Consider the following 20173-nt stretch of genomic DNA (forward strand, 5'->3'; position numbering starts at 1 on the left):
ATAGCTTAACTGAACTCCTAGTTCCTTCAAGACGTGCTTGGGAAGGAATTGATGGTCCCAGGATAGGAGCACATACTTAGATACCAAATGAGGTTCCTCTGCTAAGGACACTTCATCTTTTAGCTGGGGATCTCTCATGGGTGTAGAGGTCCTTAAAGCCATAACTCAGCGTGAGACAAAGATGGCCTCTTTGTCATCTCGCCCCAGTTTGTTGATTAGGTTGAAAAAGCAAAGAGGTACAAATATATACTTTGATTTCGCAGGACAACGCTGTTAAGATGATAAACCAGAAGGTGTGGCTTGATTGGGTCATCTTGAATGGATTTAGTAAGCATTCAATTTCCAAAAGAAATTGAATACCTAATATAAAATATGAAAACATGGGACAGTTTTCCTATACTTAGCTATAACCTGATTATAGACTACATCCAGACTTTTTAATAAGCCACACATAATCAGTGCCAGTAACCAATTCCATATTATGTAGTGGAATTTAGTCAAGGGTGGCAAGAGGGAGAGGCTCATTTCCAGAGGACAGACATACCCTTCCCCCCTGCAAGCCTTGACTACATTCTACCATATATTAGCAGCTTTGCCTTGTAAGCATGTATGGTAAGTATGTTGTGATTATTACTTTTAAAATGGTTTCGGGCACTTTTTGTTACATTTAAAGACAGAAAGTAGAGATCTGTACTGAAGTCTCTAGGCAGACCACACATATGAAGGCAAAACAAATAACATTAGCTCAATGATCTGTCTGAGTATATGAAAAATTGAAAGTTTAAACTCATAGGTTCTGTATGTGAAAAGGATGGAGACCGTTAAGTCGTCCTGTAATTTCTGACAAGAAAAATAGGATTGAACTATAATAAAATATTACTATTGCTTAATTTCTCTGTATCATAACCTTAAGATTATCAACGACACAAGAAAAAGGAGATTTTTAAGAATCCATTTGCAAAGACAAGGGTTTTTCTAGAACATTTAGTTTAGTTTTGCGTGCAGCTAATGTAATGTGTTTGGCAACAAGAAAATGTCCTTTACATTCATATACTCTCTCTCTCTCTCTTTCTCTACAGTAGTTTATATATGTTAAAAAGAAGGGAGGGAAGCTGTCCTATATTTGGGTATGTCTCTGGTCCATCTGCTTGGCTACTGGGGCTGTGCATGTTTCAGAAACAGCATGGAAGCACTTCACACTACACATTGCTGCTGTTCAGTGAAGCAGACTGTCTTTTTCTGGCCTCTGGATAAGACTTAGAAACATGAGAAATCTACATTATAAGTTTTGTTAAGAATCTTAAAGAGACACCACCTTTTTCAGGGCCATGCAGAAATTGGGGACAGATGGGGCCAGTTGAATTTTCAAATAATAAGAACAGGGAAACCTGCATTTTGTCTAAATTAATGTAGAACACCATAGCAAATGTTTGTCTTAAGATGTTTTGACTGGTAATAATGCTAAAAGTCCTTCTAGTTTTGATCTGAATGCATAAACTGAAGTTGAGCTTTTTGGATAATATTAATGCCTGACCAGCAAAGTACACTGAGGCAAAATGGAGTTCTGTATCAGGTTCCTGAATCACTTGCTCTTTGTATTTGTGCAGGAAGGTCCACGAAGGGCAAAGGAGGACAAAATTAACACTCTAATCCTCCTAGAGAAGCTGGCTTTATCTCTTATTACAAAATGGCTTATGAGCTTCAAACCCCACAACTAAATAATAGGCCTATAGTCCTTGAACATGCACATAAGACTAGCCAAACAAATATGACTTCCGTTTCTTGTTTTAAAGAGGTATATAGAAATTTGGGTTTTCTTTAAAATAGACAAGTCTTTAAAAGCCTGGTCCCGTTTGGGAATGGAAAAGTTGGGCAGTTCTTCAAAGCTCACCACTTTGCCAAATGTGCAACTGTTGCATCCCTTCAGGTCTCACTCTGGCCTGGCCATCTTTCATCTCATGATATTGTAACTCCAAAACATGTCAGCTCCTGTGAGTGTTTATCTTCCTCGGGAGTAAAACATTGACCAGTCTACACCATCTGCTAGAAAAAGGTTGAGAATAGACATACTGACAGAAACGTAGAGTGCGTGGAGATTAAATATTTTGCTGGACAACTGAAAATCAGCCATTCCTCCTAGAAGGATCTGACTTTCAAGTGCAGCTGAGACAACATGTCAGATGCATTTTGCTGTTCATCATAGCAGGACACATTGGCACAACATTTGTATTTCCTGCAATAAATACATGAAGTGTGAGGGAAAACGTGTTCCATTAAACACTTTGAATAAGTGTCAGGGATTGCAACCTGTCATTGGCCATAACTTCCTGGCACATGGCCAAGGTGTTTAGGGACATGTTGCTTCGTGAAGTATGAAGTGGTTCTAAGCTGTTAAACAAAACTCCTCCAAGCTGCAGACTCCAGATTTTAGTTTATTTATTTACCATGTTCTAAACACCAATTGAAAAAGACCAAGTGGGTTACAAAATCCCCTAATAGGATTAATAGCAAGAAGAACTGAAAACAATTAACATCCTTAACTATCCCTAAGAACAGTGTGTCTACACACTGCAGAGAAATACAAACTTCCATCTCGACCCCAGACACCTTCCAGAGGAGCCAGATTTTTAGTCTTGTTCTTCAAAAGCATAATGGAAAGAAAGCAGTCCAAATATGCAAGGAAAAATTATTCCAAAGGAGATTTTCACCAAGAAGGATCAGAAAGACTCCCTAAAGATGTCATCCTTCTTAATAATTGATTAATATTAAGATAATATCAATTAATAATTCTTGTCGCCATGATTTCACTGAATAAACAGTGTTGGAGATGCTTGGGTTTGAATAGGGCCTTAAAGCCTTAAAAGCCTTAAAAGCCTTTTTTTTTTTTACCTGAAAGATAACTGACAGCCACTGCAGCTCCTGGAGAAGGCCTAGGTACTGTCCTATGCAGGATGTGGCATCCTAAATTTCTGAATGGTCTTTAAGGGCAGCCCCATATATAGTGAATTGCAATAATCCAGACAGAGACATGAGTGATTGCGTGATATAATATACCAGTGTTTCTCAACCTTGACAACTTGAAGATGTTCGGACTTCAACTCCCAGAATTCCCCAGCCAGCATTCGCTGGCTGGGGAATTCTGGGAGTTGAAGTCCGAACATCTTCAAGTTGCCAAGGTTGAGAAACACTGTAATATACACCTGGAGAATCAGTGAAAAAGAGTTTTAGCAACATAGAGCTTCTCCAGAGACAGGCCTAGACTCTGTGCAGTCCAGAGGGGATGGGGGGGGGGGGAAGAGGTTCAAGGTCAACACATCTTAGAATCTCTCCACATATATCTAGTAAATTAGAAGATTATAGTTTTATTTTGACAAGATTCTATCTATTAGTGAAAACAAATATAGAATTGGACTTGATTGGTTTTCTTCGAGCATGGGCTTGAACAGATCACCAGCAAAGGCTCTGGTTCTAAAAAATGTCACTTCAAGAAGCATCATATGAAGGCCCTCTTCCATAAGGTGACCAGATTTTCAGTTTGGAAAAGAGGGACGCCCTTGACCGGGGGGGGGGGGGGGGGGCTTGATTAAAAAAAATTCTGTTGCCAAACAAAATTTTGATCACGTGACCATGAGGATGCTGCAATGGTCGCTAAGTGTGAAAAATGGTCGCAACGGTCGCTAAGTGTGAAAAATGATCATCAGTCACTTTTTTCAATGCCATTGTATCTTCCTGATTATTAAAAGTGCAAATTCACTCAGTGTCAATCATGACTCCTGAGTCCATTTCAAAGTATTGTGCATAGAAATTTTAAAAATGGCTTGTTTCAATTTATTTTGGATAGAATCTTTTTTTAAATAGTTTAAGACAATTTAAAAAAAGAATCAACACAGAATAACACTATTTTTAAAAATCATATGCACAATAAATAAAATATTATTTTAAAATACATTAAAAAAATAAAAGAAAAAACCCAGCTCACTTACCAGCAGGCAGGCAGAGTCAGCAGATCTTCGTAGGGATGGATGGAAGCACACAGGGAGCCTATATATACGCAACTGCAGTAACAATGACAATGATGAAGGATTGGATTGAGTTAAAGAATAAAAGAATTCTGATCTTAGAAGGCCATGACCTGCAGGCAGGCTGGCATAATTTCTTATGGAATGAATGACAAACATAAAACGCACAAATACTTTCAAAATCATTTAATTAGAACTTTACTGCAACAATGGCTCAAAATAAAAAAAATCCACTATGTGAAAACCCCAAATTGGCTATCACCAACAGAAAGAACGACACACCCAAATTTTACAGATTGGAACAAAATTCTAAGATACAGAGATCTAATTGACAGACAGGGAAATTTAAAAACAATTGAAGAATTGGCAGATCAGAATATGAAAGGTGACTGGCTAACCTACCTCCAAATTAAAACTAAATACAATAAAGACACTAAAATATATGGTATTGAAACAGAACCACACAAATTGAATAAAATTATTCAAAGTCTGGACAGAAAGATGATAGGGAAAATATACAAATTCCTCTTGAAGTATCAAATGGAAGAGGAAATTGGAAACTGTAAAAGAACCAATGATAAAATGGGCACAGAACTTTGGCTATAACATTGAACTAGACAAATGGGAAAAAATTTGGGGAATAAATTTAAGAATGACGCTATCAATCCCATACAAGGAAAACCTTGTTCTTTCAATCCTTCCAATATTTTTTTCCTTCATTCCCTTGTCTGTTTCAATATTAAGTACATTTCTTCCTTTCTTCCTATAATTTTTTCCATTTTCTTCCTTATATTCTTTTCCATTTCAACATTGTCTTCCTTTTTTCCTTCCTTCCTTCCTATACGTCTTTCCATTTTCTTCCTTATATTATCTTTTCTGTTTCAACAGTCTTTGTTTCTTCCTTCCTTCCTTCCCTTCCTTCCTATACTTCTTCTTTCATTCATTATATTTTCTTTTCCATTTCAATATTAAGTGTAATCTCTTTGTTCCTCCTTCCTTCTTTCAATCCTTCCAATACTTTTTCCTTCATTCTCTTTTCCTTCAATATTAAGTGCAATTCCTTCCTTCCTTCCTTCCTTCCTTCCTTCCTTCCTTCCTTCCTTCCTTCCTTCCTTCCTTCCTTCCTTCCTTCCTTCCTAAGTTATTTCCATTTTCTTCCTTATATAATATTTTCTGTTTCAACATAAACTGCCTTCCTTCCTTCCCTCCCTCCCATCCCTTTCTTTATGTTTTCTTCATGCTTTCTTTCCTTTTTCCTCTGCTCTTTTTAACCCCCCCCCTTCTTCTCCTCCTCTACATTTAGGTTGGATTAGTTTGTACAGCGTCTGCCGCTGCCACCTCTCTTCCTTCCGCGGCGAATCCCATTGATTCACGAACGGACTCCACAGAAGGAGGAGAGGTCGGGACAGCAGCGGGGAGCCCCAGAAGTGAGGGGACGTTCTCTGCTGGCATCTGCCGCTGCCACGACCTCTCTTCCTTCCGCGGCGAATCCCATTGATTCACGAACGGACTCCACGGAAGGAGGAGAGGTCGGGACAGCAGCGGGGAGCCCCAGAAGCCAGAGGACATTCTCTGCTGGCGTCTGCCGCTGCCACGACCTCTCTTCCTTCCGCGGCGAATCCCATTGATTCACGAACGGACTCCACAGAAGGAGGAGAGGTCGGGACAGCAGCCGGGAGCCCCAGAAGCGAGGGGACGTTCTCTGCTGGCGTCTGCCGCTGCCACGACCTCTCTTCCTTCCGCGGCGAATCCCATTGATTCACGAACGGACTCCACAGAAGGAGGAGAGGTCGGGACAGCAGCGGGGAGCCCCAGAAGCGAGGGGACATTCTCTGCTGGCGTCTGCCGCTGCCACGACCTCTCTTCCTTCCGCGGCGAATCCCATTGATTCACGAACGGACTCCACGGAAGGAAGAGAGGTCGGGACAGCAGCGGAAGCCCCAGAAGGAAGCCCCAGAAGCGAGGGGACGTTCTCTGCTGGCGTCTGCCGCTGCCACGACCTCTCTTCCTTCCGCGGCGAATCCCATTGATTCACGAACGGACTCCACGGAAGGAGGAGAGGTCTGGGCAGCACGCACAGAGCGGGAAAGGCAGCACCAAAGCCTGGCCGCGAGCGAGGGAGCGCGCGGCAAGCAGCGACGCCGGGCTGCTTCCTCCTCCTCCGCCGCCGCCTTCACTACCCAGCAGACAAAAGCAAGGGTGGCCAGTGGGGGCTACTTTCGCCGCGGCTGTCAGTCCCGATGAAGGCCGCGCGTTGCTTAGCCACCGGACCCGTCCTAGCCCTTCTGGAGAGCGTGGCGCATTTGCGGGAAGGTCGGAAGGAAGCACAGGCTGTGCTGCGCTGGAACAGGCGGCAAAGGAGAGCGAGGGAGCAGCCGCCCGAGAACTTCCACGTGGTTCCAGAGCTTTTGCCGCTGGCACGGGCAGCAAAGCTCTGGATGGAACCACAGGGGCTGGCTGTGAACTCCGCAAAGCCAAAGGGGGAGAAGGGGGCTGTCTCCTCCCCCCAGCGCCTCCCGATTCCCACGGTACCAAATTAGACAATACAAAACATGATTTACTCACCACCAGTGAGTAAGCGCAGCTGCCCAAAACAAAGACGAAATAAAATGGAGACTCGCGCATGCGTCCTCAGCTAAGGAGTCCAGCCAATCAGTGAGCTGGTTGGCCAGCTCACTGATTGGCTGAAGTCCAGCCAATCAAATCAGTGAGCGGCAGGCTGGGCTGGCTTAAATTTGTAGGTGGTAGCATAGAACAGAACGATGAGCCAGCCCAGCAGCTGATGGGCGGGAGCTGCGAGCACCAAAAAAAGCGTGCCTTTTAAAAAAGCGGGCGGGACGCGGGAAAATGCATCAAAAAGCGGGGGTGTCCCGCCAAAAGCGGGACGTCTGGTCACCTTACTCTTCCATTTCCCCCCGAATTTCATCTAGAGCTGTATTTTTCCATCTGGACTAACAGTCACCAGGAACCAAGAAAGAATCATATCTCCTGCCCATGGTGAGATATGTAACTATTATTTGTATACTGATAATCCCATTGGGGGCCAACACATAACTTCTCCCATTTGCTTTATGTAGATGTTAAACAATAAAGGGGAAGAGGTGAGTCACATATCACCCCCAGCATGCAATGTCTCTCCTCCATCTTAAATATGCCATGTATAAATTAAATGGGAGAATTGCTTTGACAGGCTTTCAAGATTCTGCTGCATTCAAGTAGAAATCAAAGAACTTTTCAAAAATCCAAGTGCTTTGTTTCCTGAATTTGTCAACCTCCCAGAGTCTGACATCTATCCAAACCATCACAACTGACCATACTGTGGTCTCTGATATTAAAGATTGCAGGTAGATACAGCAGAATTAGGAGATTGTCCTAGTTGTGGTCCTTGTCCTTATCCCACCTAAAGTAACTAATAAAAACAACTAATATAATTTCCATCCTGAAGCCAGCCTAAAGCCCAATAGAAAATAGTAGACATATTTCTCTCCATTCAGGGCTATCTGGAGCTGCAGATCTGCTATTACTACCTCCTAATAAAGGAAGGCTAAACTGTACTGATAGTGGCAAAAAAGCAGTTCAGAGGCAAACAAACTGATCAGATCTATCATTACCTAAAACAAGTCCATGGTTATCACAGTGACAAGGAACTGTGAAGGCCAAAGGACATCTCCCAAACTCATCAGCCTAGGAGATTCCAATTTCACAGCATGGAGGAAGTTGTACAGCAAAGAAGTTTGGACACTATTACCATAACACCACCTCCAAATTATCCACCAAGCCCAACCTTACAAACAAAGCCTTATAATTGATTATTTGTGAAACAGTGCCTCTGATCACTTTCAGTCTCCCAAATGACAATAATCCCTATCCCTTTGCTATGAGTTAGTGGCTGATGCAGAACTTAATACTTGGATAGATGTATTTCTGAGAGGGGAAGACCTTCTACTGAGCCTGAGTTACCACTTGTAGTAGACCAATATCAGTGCCCTCTGTGCTGTCAATTTCAGATAGAACAGCCTTTACCACTGCCACAGCCTTGTTTTCCTGTACGCTCCTCTTATTTCAAAATGAGACTACAACTTTCAGAAAGAAGACAACCCTGTCTGAGGAAAATACACTAATGGTTAAACATTTCTTCAATAATTTTTAATGTTAATCGCTTTAAACATATTTTGTATACTTTACATTTTATAATCAGGTTTTCCACCTTGCATTATTGGTAAATGCGGGGTATAAATTAATAAATGTGTCTTTGAATCCATTTTTTTTACATGTCCGCCAAGCATGACAAAATCTTCCTTCATGTTGTTCACATTTCCAACATACATTTTGTATAAATGTTTTCATACAATGATAGGATCTTCTGGCCTTTCAAGTATTTTTTTGTTCATCACAATGTATGTATGTATGTATGTATGTATGTATGTATGTATGTATGTATGTAAAAACATAATTCACAGCAGACTATTATAGCAATATCTTTATTGGGTATGCATTTGCAAGAACAGATGGTCCTTTCATACTAATGTCAGATTCAGAGTCTACTATTTTTGAATATTTATACAACTAAGGGAGCTTCATTGATTATAGCAAAAATTGTAATTATTGCTCAATGTTGAGTATTATCAAACTAACATGTTAACCCAAGAAATACATAAAAAGATTAGTTACTTCTTAATTAGGCAATGCTCCGAGGAAAATAACGACATTAAAAAAAGAATGTTTCAAAGTTATTAAAATATTTTGATAGATATTTTATTTTTGATATTGTGTTTAATATTTAGTTAATAATATTGCTATAATTGAAGGAGTTGAAATTCTCCTCCCCAACTTTTCCTCCCTCCTTCCTCCTCCTAATAGATTTTTTAAAATAGCTTTCCATGGTTCATTGTTCCATACAAGAACATTTTTCTTCTTGCATCATTTTATATAATTATATCTATCTCTTTTTCTTGCTCTTATTCCTTTTGCTTTCCTTTCAGTGATCCACCATTAATTCACCATTTCTTAGAAACACCTATTAAACATTAACTATTTCAAGATCTCACAGGATATCATCTTTCATTCATCATTTCATGTCATATTGCATTTTATATTTCTACTTCACCATACTTTAAACTTTTAAAATTTTCTTTATTTTAATATTTTCCACATCCGTATAGAGCAGGGGTGTTAAACTCGTGACCCATGGGTCGGATGCATCATGTGCTGGCCACACCCACTCCCATTTTAGCAAAGGGAGGAAAAAGTCACAATAGATCACATGATAATAATGTGATGCCACGAGTTTGACACCACTGATGTGGAATTATTCTTTTATGAGTATTTTTCAATAATTAACTTGCATCCCAATAAAATGCTTAAACACTGCTTGCACTACACAGATATTGAGTTGTAAAGCTGGTGTTCCTCTAGTTCAGAAAACGCTGCATTATATTATACTGAATTCATGCTGAAATAATGGAACAAAAACAATGGAGGAAGGCTATATTAATGAAATCTGTTTTAACTTACCCAGTTTTAATCAAATCATATATTTCCACCTTGTAATCTTATAACCCACAACTAAGAGTGTGTTGTCAAACTCTGGAGATTTCAGATCTGCTTCTTATTGTATTTTGAGCATTGAACTGAATTCCAGAATCCATTGTTGCCACAACATTCACAGAAATTTGCCATATGTGTAGAAAAGATTCAGTGCTTGTGATGCAACACCACTGTATTGCTGATCTCCATCTCGGTCTCCTTAACCCTGCTGCACATGCAACTTCATTGTTGAAACATAGAACAGAGCATCATGGGGCTGGAAGGGACCTTGGAGGTCTTCTAGACTAACCCCAGCTTAAGGCAGGAACTTCATACCATTTTGGACAAATGGAGTTCTAATCTTTTCTTGAAAACCTCCAGCAATAGAACACCTACAACTCCAGAAGGCAAGCTGACTAATAATTCTCACTGTCAGGATTTTTTTCTTTACTTTGAGGCTGGATCACTCTTTAATGAATTTTCAGCCATTCCTTCTTGTCCAACCTCAGGTTCTCTGGAGAATAAGTCAACCCCCTCTTCTCTATGACTGCCCTTCAAGTACAGAAAGTCAAATATTGTGGCAGCCCTAATTATTATTTTTTGTTACATTCAAGATTTGCATTAAAATGCTCCTAATATACAACATTGGGACATGGTGGCTCAATTGGGATGTGGTGGCTCAGTGGCTAAGGTGCTGAGCTTGTCAATCAGAAGGTTGTAAGTTCAGCAGTTCAAATCCCTAGCGAAGTGAACTCCTATTATTTATCCCAGATTCTGCCAACCTAGCAATTTGAAAGCATGTAAAAATGCAAGTAGAAAAATAGGGACCACTTTGATGGGAAGGTAACAGCGTTCTGTGCTCTTTCGGCATTTAGTCATGTCGACCACATGACCATAGAGATGTCTTCGGAAAGCGCTGGCTCTTCAGCTTTGAAATGGAGATGAGCAACACCTCCTAGAATCGGGAATGACTAGCAGATATGTGCAAGGGGAACCTTTACCTTTAATATTTAACAATTTATCTGATATGTCTTTTCCATGGCATATAAATATTGAATCTCTCAGAGGTGTCAATAGGAGGAGGGAATATGGGATGAGAAATAGGAGCATATAAATCTTTCTCATGATACAAGTCTACTCTTCTGAGCCGTGACTGATACGGATACCAAAACGATCTTAAGGAGACCCCTCTTTCATGATTATCTATTATTGCTCAGTATGCCAACTGGAAACTTGATCTGCATAATCCTATGAGGAACGTAAGCTAGAGTAGACAAGTCTGTTTAGCAACTTGAATCATTTTAGGCACAAACTTGGCACATCACAACCTATAAAGATACTGGACTAGATGACAAGTCTGAGGTGACTTCTTGGAGAAGGCTGATGTGCCAATGTTACTCAATCAGAGACAATGAATATACCTTTCTGGAAAATATGATCATCCTGCAACTTGCCCCTTGAAAAACCTCACGGCCTTCAACTTATTTTCTGTTGCTTGGTTCAAGAGAATGATTTCTTCGGCATTTTCTTGTGACAATTTCAGTACTATTAAAGCAGGCAAAAAAACCCATTCATTTCCTTCAACAGCTTGGGAAAAAAAATCACATTTCAGCTGGATATCAGTTTATTTGATACTGAGGCTAGGAGAGGGCCCCTTCTTATCAGCCCCAAATGAGGGACTTTCACAGTAATGTAAGATCTGATGTGTCTCTGAGGTGAAAATGCGCGAGAAAGCAATACCACTACTTATGTAAACTTCTATATCACAGCTCTCTCCATGCCCTGTTGCTGAGTCCTTCGACCCAACTGAAAAGGCTGTCAAACAAGAAGCTACAAAATGGGAGGAACTGTATGGAACGTGTACAACAGGGAAATGTATCTCTCACATTGATAGGAGTTTTAATTAGCTTCCACACGGCTAATTAAACTAATAATAAGACATTTAAATGATAATTTTATGGTTCACCCAATGGAAGTGAGATCTTTGTAAAAAGAACTGTTACACTAATAGATTGGAATGCTTTGGAAATGAAAGTTGATGATAGCATTAATAAATATCAGCTACAGAACTGAAGACAGTAAGAATTTCTCTGTATTGCTTCAAATTCACAAGAAATGTAAAGCTTCTCTTATTACCCACGGTAAGTACTTTGAAATATTTTAAGCAAGTGACAGTGGTTGGCTTTTATGTATGAAACAGATTATGAAGAAACCAAGTCAGTTGTTTGTATTTATCTTCATCTGAAATGCTGAAGCTCTCATTTCCTGGAAGTGCAGCTGTATATCTAATCGAAATAGAAGTGACAAGAGATAATTTCTAGAAGTAAATGAAAATATTAACGAGCAACATGTGTATAAATCTAAATTGTATCCACCCCAGTATTTCATATGAAATTCATATAATTATTTATAATTATAATTATTTTAACCCTAAATTATTCTGATTTTAATGTTTAATTTTTTAATTAAATTATAAACCATCCAGAGCCTCTCCCTGCGGTAGATTGGTGGGTAAGTAGTATGAAATATAAATGAATAAATAAATATTCACTCTCAATTCCTGATTGTCTTACAAATATATACCTTGTCAATATAACTATCCTAGTAAATTAGTTCAGTGTCTCCTTTCCTTTGCTTTCCTCATCCCAATACAAGAAACAGACTGAAACTAATAACAGCTTGATTCTCCGTGGTGGAGGGGAAAGAGAAAAGAGGAAAATTGGCAGATTTCCAAGACTCTGATATTATTCCCTACAACAATAAAATTCCAGTCATTCTTGTGGTGTTTGTTTTCATACCAGACTACATGCACACATACAGAAATAAATCAGTAAGCAAGAGGCAAAGTGGGCTGACATAAATTGTTCTGCTTTCATTTTGAAGCTCTTTGAAGCTCTCAACATTGAGCCTGATGAGAGGTGCTATCCACAGTGAGAAAAATAAAAGTTGTTTGTGGGTTTCCTTAGTTTCATTTCCTGTGCTATCAAGTGTCAGTAGTCAAAGCCTACAAACCCCTTTAATTGGGAGGAGGAAGAGAGGGATTAGTGACTGTGGGTGCTTAAAACATCTGGTTTAGCCGCCTGTCAATTTCCCCAATAAGTCACAATTCGGCCATCCATGGGGTATATGCTTCAAACCACAAATGAATGTAAATATAATAATATTATGGGATCCAATAGGGTCAGTTACTGGGACCAGAGGTTTAGTCTTTCAAGCTTTCGGGCTCATGCTGGAGCCCTTTCTCAGGGGACCTCTATGTCACCAGAATGTGATGGTCTCTAGCACGAGTCCGAAAGCTCGGAAAACTAAACTGCATGTATTAAACCTTACATGATGGTGAGTGCAACCTTGCAATCCAAGTCCCACCCTTTTGCATGCACATTCTTAAAAAAATATGCTAGATCTTTGTCAAAGCTACTCAGATAAAGGGTAGGAAGGAGGGGGGGGTGAGTTGAAAGCAGAGTCAGCCTTCAGTAAAAAGTGAATCCTATCCTTGGCTGGTGCTGAAAGGGAATGGTGGTGATGGTTGCAAGTGAATGTGGCTGTTAGCACCCAGAAGTGATTCATACAGTCAGCAAAATGGCACTACTTCCCAAAGAGAACACACACAATTACAGCCACAGAAGTAGCAGACAACCTGCAATGTATTCATTGGTGGCAGAAGCAACAACACACACCTGGCAGAACTTGTATGTCTCTATTTCTCTCTTTAAATAAACCTTCAATGCAACATAGTATTAGTGTTCTCTCAACAGTGCATGAACCTTATATTTATGCCCAGTGTACCACTCTTTTAAAAGAGCACTAAGCCTGTGTTTATAAAAAGCCTGCATTTGAGAAAGCACTGGTTAAGCAAATGCCCTCTGAGAAAGCCAGGTGTGTTCTCTCTCCTATTGCTCAAGCTGAAATGATCATAGTGGGTACTTTCCAATGACTGGAGGAGAAGAGACAGCTTAAATTGTCCAATCAGAGTCAAAGAGATTCCACTTCCTGGAATTACTTCATCAACATAATCACCAGTGAAGCCTACTGTATCACGTCCATGGTTAACGTGTTTAAAGAAGACAGTACATGCCGTTTTAAATTTGAAACTGCTAAGATGACTTTAAACTGCCTTGGCTGTATCAGTTCAGTTTCATGCAGACATGTCATGTAAAACTGATTATACGAGTATGTTCTGGCAGAATTAGGGAATGGCAGATCAGCTTATAATCTGTACAGTAGTTGTTGCATATGTTCCTCTGCTTGGGGAAGTAATTTCATATCGATCATAAAGGCAGGATGGTCTACCGAAAGCTGCTATTAGCTATGCAGGAAAAAGCACGTCGCCATCGCAAGCAGAGTTCCTTCTCTCCACTAATACAGTATCACCCAAAGTGAATGTCACCACTACTCACCTGAGTTCAACTTAATTTCAGAGAGTTCAATAATTCCCAAGCTTTATCTGCTTTTATCTCATATTATTCATATTATTTATTTATTAAATTCACATGCTGCCCTTCTCACATTAAAAAATCATTCTGTGCAGCTTACAATTAAAGTCATAAATACTAAAATATCAACAAGATTACAGTAAGTACAAAACTAGAAAACCAAAAGCAAGAATGGTACTGGGGTAGCATCTTCCCTTATATATGAATAACATTTTCATTCTGAAAATCAATTCTGCTATTTAAAGTATATATTTGATCAGGTTATTTTGACTGAAGTTTTGTTATTGGAAAAAGATTCAATTGAATGATAAATCAATACAAGTTTTCAGACAAGATTTGTGTATTGTAACATCCTGTTCTGCAGTGAGAAACTATGTTTTTCTTTTCTTTTCTTTTCTTTTCTTTTCTTTTCTTTTCTTTTCTTTTCTTTTCTTTTCTTTTCTTTACAGTACTGATTCCTGATGTTAACTAGCAGTGGAGCAGACACAGCAAATGAAAATCAATGCCCACTGAAAGGAATGCCGATGGATCAGAAGTGCCATGGCACGGCATCAAGCTGAACAGCTTTGAAACAGAAATTGACACATAAATGAGGATAATTGCAGCTAATTACAATGATTGCTGTATCCTCAGGGATCAGAAGCAATATAGTTTCTGGGGGAAAAAATAGCACAAGAGGATCCTTGTTTTCATGTCTTCTTTCTGAACTTTCCCCATGTGCATAGTTGGCCAATACAGATCTAGGATGTTGACATTAACAGGCCTTTGATATGATTCAGTGGAGTTTTCTGTTATTATGAAGAGGCCACATTTTCTCCTGTTACAAAGTAATCAGTGCAGTGTTAATTTATTTCATAAAATTTCCAGCCTACTTTACTGCTATTTAAACAATTTGAAAGTGAGGAACATTTATTTTTAAACTAAAACAAGCACGGTGACTTTTCAATAAAAGTTTAGACAGTTTAGCAATGATATGTTCATCGAGTACAGAATTACGTTTCAAATTCAATCTTAACAATGTTCAAAACCAAAAGTTCTTTTTTCTACTTTAAAAATTGAGTTTATCTGATTTGCAGCTTGTTTAGTTTGGATGAAAGAATGGATGTTGCTGAGAAACAGAAACTTTTTCAGTTAGAAGAACATGATTTGAAATCTAGGTGCCATAGATATTTATGGTACCTTTTAAAAATCCTTTTGTTATATTCTACAATTGCAAATAGTTAATACCTGCATTAATAATACTTCTGAACTGTCTGTAAAAACCAAAACTTTTTTTTGTTCCTATAGGTTTGTAACCATTCAAAAACCATTTCAGTTCTAACAGTAACTCGGGATTTTTAACAAATATGTCTGGGGCAAATGGTGAAATATAAGGACGCTTTAATTGAAGATATTGCGTTCTACAGTTTTAGACAATACAAAATCCTCTCATAATAAGTAATATATTAAGAAGAGTTCTTTCCTTTTCTGGCCTTTTCCCAGAACTAAATATTTTAGAGACAATGCTAAACTCAAACTGCAGTTGTACAGAAAAAGGATTCCATGACATTTATGATATTTTTCTATCTGTGTAAACTTACAAGGATCGGCCCATGACTTTTAGTAATTAACTTTTCACTGCCTGAAATGATTTGCAAAACAATGTTTAACTCTTCAGAAATAGTGTTCAACCAAGTATTCCACTAGTGTAAAATTTCAGTATTGAATAATTTGCAGACATTATATAGAGAGAGATAGAAATAGAGATAGAGATAGAGATAGAGATAGATATTCATGCAATTATGAATCCTTATTAAAAACAGTAGATAATATAAAATTGCCAGAAACCAAGACCAATGTCAAGGGATTGACATTGACATGAACCTTGATTGCCTTGGCTTTTGGCAATACTAACAGGTTCCCTGGTCGAAAAAAGCAGTTGCTTCTCACATTACAGGAGTGGGTGAGGGGTGAGTCACTGCAAGAAGCAGAAAGTCATGTTCCTTAGTTGCTGTAACTTGTGACTGATGTCTGATGTATAGTTACAAGTTAATATTCAGGGTCAATCCTGAACTTAGGCAATCCTTATAAATAAATTATATAATAAACTGTATTAAGTCTTAGTGTTATTTTGTTATAAGGTATTTGAATTTTCTATCTACCTGCTGATATTTACAGGGATTGTGGATGATGGGAATGTAAATGAAGGAGAGCTCCATACTGATACACATGATGAATACTTTTAAAAATAATTTGAAATGATTTAGACCTTGTTTGGAATTATATCTCCCTAATATCATATATGAATAACTATAGGACCCACACAAACTTTTAATTAAAATTAGAAATAGATTTATTTATTGGCCAAGTGTAATTAGGCACACAAGGAATTTGTCTCCGACGCATAAGCTCTCAGCGTTCATACAAAAATAGTGATAGATCATTATCATAGTCATTGTAAAAATATATTCATCATAAAACATTAGATACAACACTTAGTGATGTACTACTAGGATGTAAGTAAACAATATAAATCATAAGATACAAGCAACAAAGTTATAGTCATAAGAAGACAAGGGGGTAGGGAATAGGGAAGATGAGAATAATGATGGTGATACTGCCTTTCTAGATAGTTTAACAGTGTTGTGGGAATTAGTTGTTTAGCAGAGTGATGGCATGGGGTGAAAAAATGTCCTTCTGTCTATTTGTTCTGACGTGCAGTGCCCTATAGCATTGTTTTGAGCATAGAAGATGAAACAGTTTATGCCCAGGATGTGAGGAGTCTGTAGATATTTTCACAACCCTCTTTCTGTCTCATGCGGTATACAGGTCTTCTGTAAAAGACAGACTGGTAGCAATTGTTTTTTCTGCAGTTCTAATTATCTCAGTAAAAGTAAGAAAGAATTGCTAATTTCTGTGATCTCATTAAGATAAAATTATCTCATGCAACAATGCCAGCATTACTTTCACTTTGTTGTACATTGTTGTCAGGAGGAGAAAGTGCATGCATTGGTCAGAAATGTATATATTTTAAACACTTTTACTACTGCTTATTTACCATTGTATTTGTGAACAGTTGCTACCTGAGGCAGCTGCTAAACAAGGAATACTTGCATATTCTAGCTCAGAGTGCTTGTAATGTACAGCATGCTAATGATTCCTGATTCCATGTCAATGGATCAGCTTCCTCATGTTAAATAGCAGCAGATGCTGTGCAAACCCTCCATCATCCTGCAACAGGGCTTAGGGCTCAAATTTTCCCCTTCCGCTAACACTGAATTAATCTGGCTTCAAAAGGAGGAGAACCATTGTTACATTGTGGCTTCTGTTCTCAACTTTGGAAATGGCTCAGGAAGGTACCATGGTTGATGGTAACAAAGGCACTTGAGGACAAGGATGACCAGGAGGGTTACACTCCCATCAAAGACCATCCATGAGAGTGATCAATGGGTTTTGGTGGTATGGCCATAAACTTGTCTTAAAAGAGGAAGGACTTTTTTGTTTCCTTTGAAGTCTTTCACTTCCACAGCCCTACCACTTTCTCAATGATCTTATAATGAAGCTGGAGATTGGATAATAGTTCTCCAAATTATCCAGATTACAGCAATATCTTTGGTAGGGGACACATGCTGCCTTTTTCAAGGTTAGAAGCACTACACTCTCCCTCTCCCAACCAGAGGTGGGTTGCTACCAGTTTGCATCGGTTCAGGTGAACTGGTAGTGGAAATTGTGACTGGGTTGCCGAACTGGTAGGGACGGCAGGCTCACCATGCCCCTGAACCCCAGTCATTGCGGCATTTTTTTGACATTTTTAATGTTGTGCGCATGCACATACCTATTTACAGGCAACTGTGCACACACACGCATTGAAATGGCAGAAACTCACCCCTGATTCTGACCATAGCTCCCGTCATTTCTCTGGAAGCTTCCACCAACTAGGAAAGGCAGGAATCTTGTTTACAGAGGGAATAGTTCACGTCTTGCAGAACAGAATAGAATAGAATAGATCAGATCCTTGGAGGTCTTCTAGTCCAGCCCCCTCCTCAAGCAGGAGACCCTATACCAACTCAGACAAGTGACTGTCCAGTCTCTTCTTAAAAACTTCCAGTGATGAAGCACCCACAACTTCTGAAGGCAAAGCTGTTCCACGGGTTAATTGTCCTCACTGTTAACAAGTTTCTCCTTAATTTGAGGTTGCTTATCTCTTTGATTAGTTTCTAACCATTATTTCTTGTCCTGTAATGCTTTGGAGAATAATTTGACCCCCTCTTTGTGGCAGCCCCTCAAATACTGGAATACTGCTATCCTGTCACCCCTAATTCTTCTTTTCTTTAGACTAGCCAGACTCAAAACCTGCATCCATTCTTCCTCAGTAGGTCGTGAAGGTGGAGCTCTCTCAATATTGATCACTCCCACCTATTACACCGTCAACTCCTCACCTCTATGATGGCTAGCCTGATGACAGATCATAGGCATTGAGGAGGAATGTGGGATGAAGTGGGGGAGGAAGATCTCTCTCTCTCTCTTTCTTCACCCCATGCACCTTCTGTATTTGGAAAAGCATAGTTAAAGGACAAATATGTAGAACATCTCCACACTTTGGACAGGTCGTTTGAGAAATTTGAAACATATCCAGATATTCTCCTAAACATATTTATCCTTGCTTTCCTGCATGTTATGTTAAGGAAAATACATGGCACTTGCTTTTTCCACCTGCAGCTGAAACTTGTTGGAAATGAAGCCAGCATAATTCACCAATTGGCTTTCCCTCGCAAAAGCTAGGCCGCCGCCGCTGCCCACCTGCTTTCGGCCATGCGGCATATGCCAGCTCATGGCTTTCATGTGGAAAGGCCTTCAGGAAAGCTAGCCTGCCACCGCTGCCCACCCGCTTTTTGCCACGTGCCATATGCCAGTGTGCAGCTGGGAGCAGCAGGCAACGAGGCAGAATGACAGGTAAACTTACCAGAGTGGAGGGACAAGGGTTGTTGGTTAGCTAGGCATGCCACCTGGCAGGCTTAGCCAGCCAGGCGAGGCTGGAGAGGGGGGTGGGGGGCTTTTGGTTGCATGGCATATGCCAGCTTGCAGCTTTTGGGCACTGCCACCCACCTGCTTTTGGCCATGCGGTGTACTCTAGCCTGCTGCCCACCCACTTTCGGCCACAAAAGCTAGCCTGCTGCTGCTACCATCTACCCGCTTTCGGCCATGAAAGCTAGCCTGCCACCGCCACTGCCGCCATCCACCTGCTTTAAGCCATGCAGCATATGCCAGCTCATGGCTTTCACGAGGCAAGGCCTGAAGGCATTCCCTCGAGAAAGCTAGCCCGCACCCCCGCTTTCGGCCATATGGCGAATGCCAGCTCGCAGCTATCACAAGGCAAGACCTGGAAGGCCTTTCCTCACAAAAGCTGTGACCTGGCGTAAGCTAGCCTCCCCCCGCCCCCCCCCCCCTCGCACTTAGTTGCTTACCTAAGGGAAGCAGCAAGCTGCTGGAAGGTGAATCGAAGTGAAGGGAGGACCGATCAGCAAGCACAATGTGACAGCTGCTTGGGAACAAGCGCCACACTTTTAAACGGGTCATCCCCAGCCCACTCACTGATTGGCTGGACTCTAGCCAATCAGTGAGTGGCAGGCTGGGCTAGTTTAGTGCAGACGGGCAGGGGAGTGAGCGAGCTGCGACAGGACAGCCAGGGCAAGCATTCCGGAAGTTACTTCCGGATCCACCGGTCGAACCTCCTCTCACTGGATCGGTAAATTTCACCAACCAGTTCTCTTGAGCCAGTGCGACCCAGCAGAAACCCACCACTGGCTTAACCCTTTGCTAATCCCTCCTAATAACTGTCTGGATTTTTGTACCCAGAACTGGGAATGCCTATAGGAAAGAGATATTTGGAAGGGGGAAAACTTCAACAGAATGTCTTAGATCATGGTTTCTTACAGTTCCAGCCTTCTTCTATAGACAATTTGCAATTCATTTCTGAAAAGGAAGCATTCTTTTAGAGATGCTAAAAAGAGCTCAAAATTCTAACCTGTTCTGGAATTTGTTACTCAATGTATTTTGATGCAAAACTTTTGGCCTGGTACTCATTGTTTGGTACTCAATGCACAAGTTAGAACTTGTTTCTTGTGATTCAGTACATAATTTCTTATGGGAAAAAATTGCTTCTTGTCGTTTTTGGTACTAATCGTGCCACCTGGAACAAATCAATTTGGAAAGTTT

This window comes from Thamnophis sirtalis, unplaced genomic scaffold (assembly GCF_051295495.1).
Source record: "Thamnophis sirtalis isolate CommonGarterSnake01/CBP01778 unplaced genomic scaffold, rThaSir2_p1.2 scaffold_3, whole genome shotgun sequence".
NCBI lineage: Eukaryota > Metazoa > Chordata > Lepidosauria > Squamata > Natricidae > Thamnophis > Thamnophis sirtalis.